The sequence below is a fragment of the Grampus griseus genome, assembly GCF_964374135.1.
Source record: "Grampus griseus genome assembly, chromosome: 3".
NCBI lineage: Eukaryota > Metazoa > Chordata > Mammalia > Artiodactyla > Delphinidae > Grampus > Grampus griseus.
In genome coordinates this window covers 41,399,739-41,408,378 of record NC_139019.1, presented here as the reverse complement: position 1 = coordinate 41,408,378, position 8,640 = coordinate 41,399,739, and the positions used below count along the sequence as shown (strand labels likewise).

Genomic DNA, 8,640 nt, shown 5'->3' with positions numbered 1-8,640 from the left:
AAAGTTAGTACTCAAACCCCCGTCTGTCTATATTTGTTTGCTTTCAAAGTCTACTTTCCTAATTACTCTGTTTTTTTGCCATGAAGTTACAATCCTTAGAGGTTTTTTATTTTTTAAGAGATATTTCTTCCTTGCCCCAAGAATAAAGTTTATTCATAGACTTAGCACCGAAAGAGCCTATTTAGAAATTCCTGGCAAATTAAAAAAAATCAGTTCCACAAGAAATTAATTGTATCCCATTTGATAGCAACTGAAAATTAAAGCCACACTGAGTTCTCCAAGACTTTGAGCGTTGCTTGGAGAATTTGAGAATACTGGGCTTGGGGAGATGAAACAAGAGCACAAGGAAATTCCACCCTTTCGAAGAGTAGTGTTTCAGGAGAATGGCATGTATGTGCTTGGTAACCTCAGTGTAGCGTTTCACAGAGGGACATGATGGTGGCTGTCCCATCCAGTCAAATCCACCAGGGGGAGTGAGGAAAGGAGACATGCTTTCCTGGCCTGCCATTCAGCCAAGACAGCTCATTTGATCTCCCCCACTAATAAACTCTGAGCTTAAATGAAGTTCTGGACTGCATCTACAGTTCAAATTGGAAAATAATTTGCAATGCACTGAAAACTAGGCTTTTAGAAATAAAAGTGATCTGGGCTTATTGCATTTTATAGCTCATAACCTCTTAGGATTTTTGGTCCTAAAAATGCTGATTTCTTCAGAATAATCCAATAGAATAGAGATGGGACATGTTCATTGAATGAGTAAAACACTTTTGCCTATGCTGAACCATCCTTGTGACTCTGGAATAAATTCACCTTGATCATGGTGTATGATCCTTTTTATGTATTGTTGGATTTGGTTTGCTAATATTTTGTTGAGGATTTTTGCATCTATATTCATTAAAGATATTGGCCTGTAATTTTCTTTTTTTGTGGTGTCCTTGTCTGGTTTTAGTTTCAGGGTAATGGCCTTGTGAAATGAATTTGGGAGTGTTCCTTCCTCTTCAATTTTTTTGAACAGTTTGAGAAGGATAGTATAAGCTCTTCTTTATATGTTTGGTAGAATTCTCCTGTGAAGCCGTCTGGTCCTGAACTTTTGTTTGCCGGGAGTTTTTCTTATTACAGTTTCGATTTAGCTTCTAATGATCAGTCTGTTCAAATTGTCTGTTTCTTCTTGACTCCTTCTTGGTAGGCTGTATTTTTTCTAGAAATTTGTCCATTTCTTCCTGGTTGTTCATTTTATTGGCAAATGCTTGTTCATAGTAATCTCTTGTGATCCTTTGTATTCCTGTGATGTTGGTTCTAGCTTCTCCTTTTTCATTTCTGATTTTACTGATTTGGGCTCTCTTTTTTTCTTGATGAATCTGACTAAAAGTTTATCAATTTTGTTTATCTTTTCAAAAAGAAGCTCTTGGTTTCATTGATATTTTCTATTTTTTTATCTCTATTTTATTTATTTCCTCACCTTATTATTTCTTTCCTTCTGCTGATTTTGGGCTTTGTTTGTTCTTCTTTTTCTAATTCTTTTAGGTGACAGGTTAGGTTGTTTATTTGAGATTTTTCTTTTTTCTTGAGGAAGGCCTGTATCACTATGAACTTCCCTCTTAGAACTGCTTTTGCTGCATCCCATAGATTTTATAAGGTTGTGTTTTCATTGTTGTTTGTCTTGAGGTATTGTCTGATTTCCTCTTTGATTTCATCGTTGACCCACTGGTTTTTTAGCAGCATGTTATTTAGTCTCCTTGTGATCATTTGTTTTCCCCTGTTTTTCTTTCTGTGGCTGATTTCTAGTTTCACACCATTGTGGTCAGAAAAGATGCTTGAAATAATTTCTATCCTCTTAAATTTGTTGAGGCTTGTTTGGTATACTAGTATGTGGTCAATCCTAGAAAATGTTCCATGCATGCTTGAAAAGAGTGTGTATTCTGCTTTTTTTGTTTTTCAGATGTACTATCCTATAGATATCAACTCAGTCCAACTATTCTATTGTGTCATTTAGGATCTCTGTTGCCTTATTGATTTTCTGTCTGGGAAAGCTGTCCATTGATATCAGAGGAGTACTAAAGTCTCCTATTATAATTGTATTCCTGTCAATTTCTCCCTTTATGTCTGTTAGTATTTGTTTTGCTCCTATACTGGGTGCATGTATGTCAATGAGTGTAATACCCTCTTCTTGTATTGATCACTTTTATTATGTAATGCCCTTCTTTGTCTTTTGTTATAGCTTTCCTTTTAAAGTCGATTTTGTCTGATACAAGTATTGCTACTCCTGCTTTCTTTTTGTTTCCATTTGCATGAAATATCTTTTTCCATCCCCTCACTTTCAGTCTGTGTATGTCTTTTACCCTGAAGTGAGTCTCTCATAGGCAGCATATTGGAGTATCTTGTTTTTTTATCCAGTCAGCCATCCTATGTCTATAGATTGGAACATTTAGTCCATTGACATTTAAAGTAATTATCGATAGGTATGCATTTATTTACTCAGCTGGAACTGGGGATCCCAGTATATGTGGGGGAATCTTTCTTGCAGCCTTGGTTGTGTAGGTGTTCTGCCAGTTTCCAGTTAGTTTTCTGTGAGAATTGTTCCTCATGCAGATATATCTTTGATATGTTTATGGTGGGAGGTGAGCTCCATGTCTTCTTACTCCACCATCTTGATCCCTCTCCTCTTTTGACATTTTTAAACTTAACCTTTGATTCTTCTCGGCATACAATAAGTTTTGGCATATCCATATTATGAAGTACAATACTGCCATTAGAATCACATCCTAAACAAAAACTTATTGACATGGAGATATGCCCACTGAAAATAAAGGTGGGAATTTTATATACCTTTTGTAACTTGCTTTCCCTCCTTAAATTTAGTGAGCATTTTTCCACTTCACTCAGTATTTTTCTGGAAGATGATTTTTATTGACAGTATAGTGTTTTATTATATGGATAGACTTTAGTTCGTTTAACAAATTTCTTACATTTTCAATACTTCAAAGTAAAGAATGCCTCACAAATTTTTGTGCAAGTTTTTATTGTATCATTAGAGTAAATTCTTTAATTCTTACTCTTCTACTTCTAAAATTATACTGAGCCTTAACATACTATCTGGCAGAAAGATTGTGCTAATTTATGGTACAGATCAGCAACAAAGGGGTATTGTTTACCATACTCAGCAACACTGAATATCATCATACTTTTTAGTCTCAAACATAGACTAGAAAAAATCCAAAAAATTGCAAATATTCCTTAATTTTTAAAAATTTCCTTTTATGTTCTCCTATTTTTTTGTTGTCTTTCTGTTTATTTGTTTAAAGATGCCTTTTTTGTGCCAAATGAAGAATATATAGGTGGATACATCATTCAGAGTTCCGAGGGGAAACAAAAAGCATACTTAGCTTGGATTTTTAAAAAATATATAATAAAGTGATTATTTACAGAGATGTGGGCAGGGCTGAGGGACCAACAAAAATGTTGAGGCACTGTGATATTGGGATTTCTAGTAAGAAATATATAGTTGGTCTTAGTCTCCATTTCTGTTACAGAGCTCCTAAAATCCTTGGAGTTTCCTAAGTGGGGAGAGTCACAGAGTTGTCTTTTGTTAGGTTAATGGTGACTTTTGGAAAGCCCCTTGGTAACCTAGGATGGAGGCTGATGCCAGGGGAGCCAATCATGTGGTTAGAGGTTTGGAAAATTTTCAGTCCTCATCCCTGGAAGAGGAAAGGGGCTAGAAATTGAATTCAATCACCAATGGCCAAGGATTTAATTAATCATACCTATGTAATGAAACCTCCATAAAAACCCAAAAGGAAGGGGTTCAGAGAGTTTCCACGTTGGTGAACGTGAAGATTCAAGGAGAGAGGCACTCAGAGAAAGTATGGAGGCTCCTCACCCTTTCCCCATACCTTGTCCTATGCATCTCTTCCATCTGCCTCTTCCTGAGTTATATATCCTTTTATAATAAACTAGTAATCTAATAAGTAAAATGTTTCTCTGAGTTCTCTGAGCTGCTCCAACAAATTAATCCAACCCAAGGAAGGGGTCATTGGAATCGCCAGTCTATAGCCAGTTGATCAGAAACACAGGTAATAACCTGGGATTGCAACTGATGTCTGAAGTTGGGGTTAGGGGAGCAATCTTGTTGGGCTGACCCCTTAACTTGTAGGATCTGTGGGTAGATAGTGTCAGAACTGAGTTGAATTTTAGTATACCCAGCTGGCATGGCAGAATTGCTTGGTGATATGGGAAAAACTCCCACACATCAGAATTGATGCAGACTTATAGGCACCCAGAGACCAGTAACAATGGGAAGTCATTACCCCCTTGAGCCTGAGGAACAGAGAAAAGGAAACAGAACTATTGGTCCATTGTGGGCTGGAGCCAGAGGAGAGAGGGAAGCCTCATCAGAGCTGCTGACAGACGGAGGCAACCTCTGCCAGAACATGGAATAGAAACAGCAAGAGTCAAAGATCAAAAATACTCCAATCTGTCTGTCATTCCATAGGCTGCTGTCTTGCTGGTGCTGTCAGTTGGGTAAATCCAACTTGAAACCAGAGAGCTGTCCCCTGGGGGCACAGAACAGGGCAGTGAAAGGTGAGAGAATAAAGAATAACCAGCACAGTGGATATTTATGGCATTTTTTTTGTGTTTTACATTTAGTACTTTTAAAATTCATTTGTAATTTTTCTTTTTGATTGTAGTGTGTAATAGGGATAAGCTTTTTTTTTTTTTGCGGTACGCGGGCCTCTCACCGTTGTGGCCTCTCCCCTTGCGGAGCACAGGCTCTGGGCGTGCAGGCTTAGCGGCCATGGCTCACGGGCCCAGCCGCTCCACAGCATGTGGGATCCCCCCGGACCGGGGCACGAACCCGTGTCCCCTGCATTGGCAGGCGAACTCTCAACCACTGCACCACCAGGGAAGCCCAGGGATAAGCTTTTAATTTAATTTTTCTAGATAACTACACAGTTATCTTAGGTGCATATATTGAATTATACTCCTATTTATTTTATCAGCTACCATTATCAAACTAAATTTTTATAATGGAATTCTGTTCAGTGTTTCCAACTCTGTTCCATTGATTAATTTATTCTTGTGCAATAACACAGTGTTTTAATTATCATAGCATGACAATATGTTTTAACATTTGGTAGAGCATCTCCCAAGTGTTCTTAAGTTCTGATGAAAATTATTGGGAAAGAATAGCTTTGAAAACTGAGGGGAAATGTCAAATATAAAAAGCTTTGTTATTCAGATATGTTTTGAAATGGATACTGCTAAGTGGTATGTGCAAATTCTAATTCTCTAATATGGGATCTTAATATATATTACTAGATAATACAAGGAGGGTTTTTTTTTCTGTTTCGTTATATTCATTAGTTTGTTTTATTTTTTAGATTCCACATATAAGTAATAACATACAGTATTTGTCTTTCTCTATCTGACTTATTTCACTAAGAATAGTACCCTCCAGGTCTATCCATGTTATAAATTGCAAAATTTCATTCTTTTTTATGGATGAGTAGTATTCCACTGTGTATATATACCACATCTTCTCTATCCTCTCATCTGTTGATTGACATTTAGATTGCTACCATATCTTGGATACTGTAAATAATGCTGCTATGAACATTAGGGTGCATGTATCTTTTCAAACTAGTGTTTTTGCTTTTGTTGAATATATACCCAGAAGCAGAATCGCTGTAGCATATAATTCTATTTTTAGTTTTTTGAGGAACATCTGTACTGTTTTCCACAGTAGCTGAACCAATTTGCATTCCCACCAACAGTGTACACATCCTCGCCAACATTTGTTATTTGTGATCTTTTTGATGATAGACATTCTGACAGGTGTGAGGTGATATCCCATTGTGGTTTTGATTTGCATTTCCCTGATGATTAGCGATGTTAAGCATCTTTTCATGTGCCTGTTGGCCATCTGTATGTCTTCTTTGGAAAAGTGTCTGTTCAGGTGTTGTTGTTTTTTTCCCATTCTGCAGAGTTTATTAGGTTTATAACTGGATGAAGTCACACATGTACAGAATGAAACTCACCCTATCCCAAAGCAGAGTAGGAACTGAGGGCTGGGGATCCATTTCTTGCCTTTGGGGGAGCTCTAAGGTGAGGGGCAGCCAATCCTCCCACTCCAGAGAGATGTGGCCACAGGGGAGGGGAGCAGATGGGGCCCACCTGGCTTTGGTCGCAGAACTCAGAGCCTGGCATTGGGCTGGGGCAGGCAGATGCATGGAGGAACAGTAGCCTCAGAGACTACCCTGCCCAGGGAGCCCCGCTTGCAGTGTGGTTGGTCCAGACCTAGACTCGGGCTGGTGCAAATGGAAGGCAGCAAAGCAGGAGGGAGGAGACACTGATGTGTGGTGGTAGAGAGCACCCAGACCTGTGGAACAGGGGGGTGGGGAGGCGGGCTAGCTGCCACTAGGCAGCTGGCAGCGGGTCTCATAAATGCCACTGTGGCCAATATAGCGCACCCATTTGATGACATCGCTGTAGTTCCAGCTTCGGTTCAAACACCTTCAAGTAGCACACCTTGAGGCCAGAAGGCACGAATGGCACCTCAAAGTTCATTGAAATGGGGGGTCGAGCCCATCTCTTCTTGTTGGTGGTGGGCAGAAGCTCAATCTTAGCACTGATCTGCTATTTCTTCATGACTGCCATGCACTTGATCTTCCACATGATGGTGTTCTCGCTGGCCTTGTACTTGGCCTTCCCCTTCATACAGATCACCTGCCCCCCACTGGTGTTCAATGGGGTTGGGATCCTCACCTTAATCTTCTGAGCCAGTAGTGAGGGCTTGAAGTTGGACTTAATGACCACCTTGACCTCCAGCTTGGTGTGTCCCACTTCCCGAACTAGCAGGATCACTCGGAAAGGAAGGATGATGTCCTTGGTGGTGCCGTACCTCATGAGCTCAGACTCTCCATCCGGTGGGATGAAGCTGACGCCGCGCTCCGAGTCAAACTTGCTGAGTCGCACACACTGGTGGAAGGTGCTGTCATCAACGGCAATTGATTGCTTCCCGCTTTTGCTTGTTTCATCAGCTGTGCCTTTGCCCTGCTTCTCAATGACAGTCTTGTCATTCATCCCAAACTTGCACTCGGGCATGCCACTCGGGTGGCTCTTCATCACCACCCGGCCTGACACATGGGCACTCATGGCCCAGTGGGAACATGAGGAGGTTCACACTCTCCAGCACATCCAGGAAGAGCTCGTTCTGGCTATACTTGATGCCCTCCCGCCACCAGACAATCTGCCCAGTGTGATCTGAGACTGCTGTTTTTTGTCTGATGCTGGCTCTTGATGCCCTGCTGGGTGATGAAGGTTTTCAGCGCGCCTGTCTCTGAGTTCTCTGGGTAGCCAAAGTCTAGGATCTCATCCAGCAGCTGATATATGAGCACAAAATTGTTCTTGATGTTCTCTTTGCTGATCTTGCCAAAGTAGGCAGCCATTATGTCACACGTCTTACAGAGGAATTCAAAGACCATGGCAGCACTGACATTCTGCTTGGTGACAGTTGCCAGCCAGATGTTGGACCACTTAACATGAAAGAAACTGGTGCGAGCAATGTTGGTGATGGGACTGCGTACCCGCTGCCCGGCATGGATAACATTGACCCGAAAGGCAACCGCTGCGTTCCTCCCAATGTCATCTCGGTAGACTTGGGCGATGAGTACCTCACCCTTGTGATTATAGATGAACAAGCCTCCAGTCATGGCAGCAGCTCCGTCTCCATGGCCCATCTCTCTGAGAAGAGACCTGGTGTCCGTGGCCCCCTGCTCAGCTGGCCTGGCCACTCTTCGGATCCCAAGATGTCTGCCTGGCCCCTGCTCGCATGCCCACTATCTTGGCTTTCACTGCAGTCTCTATTCAGGTCTTCTGCCCATTTTTAACTGGGTTGTTTGGGGGGTATTTTTGATATTGAGTTGTATGAGCTGTTTATACATTTTGAATATTAACCCCTTAGTGGTCATATCATTTGCAAATATTTTCTCCAGTTCATTCGGTTGTCTATTCATTTTGTCAATGATTTCCTTTGCTGTGCAAAAGCTTTTAATTAGCTCCCATTTGTTTATTTTTGCTTTTGTCTCCTTCCTTAGGAGATTGTTCATATATATTCTCAAATAGAAAATATACACATGGATTATTTTCATATATACATAGTGCATTTAAGAAAAGTTACTACATACTGGGTCATGAAGAAGGTCTCAACAAATTACAAAGAATGGTATCATAGAGACCATTTTATCTTACCACAATATGTTTTTTTGTATTTGTCCTTGAAGTTAGAAAACATTAATAAACAGGATTTTATAAACATATACATGCAAACATACATGCTCTTATATATTAAACAATGCTAAGGAAATATAGAAAAAAATAGTTACTTAGAATAATTTACTTTTCACATTTAAAATACTGCTCTGTTATTTTGTGGAGAACATCTGGCCAACTCAATTGCTAACACAGAGTTATTTTCAAAATATAATGTCTAAGCTATTAGCCAGCATAATGAACCAACATTTTAATTCTTCTTTCCAACTAATTATTTGAGAAGCTGTGAAGAGAACAGTGGTCGTTATTGAAAAAATGATTTTTGTTAAGCTTAAGTAAATGATTATTAGGTATTTTGGATTTTTTTTTTTT

The 8,640-nt window shown here is 39.9% G+C and overlaps 1 pseudogene across 1 annotated transcript; it reads right to left on the bottom strand.

Annotated features, from left to right (window-relative positions):
- Window positions 1-6,404: 6,404 nt before the first annotated feature.
- Window positions 6,405-7,709, bottom strand: LOC309819814 (AP-2 complex subunit mu-like; annotated as a pseudogene). Its single transcript has one exon. The product of its transcript is annotated as an AP-2 complex subunit mu-like (transcript).
- Window positions 7,710-8,640: the final 931 nt, after the last annotated feature.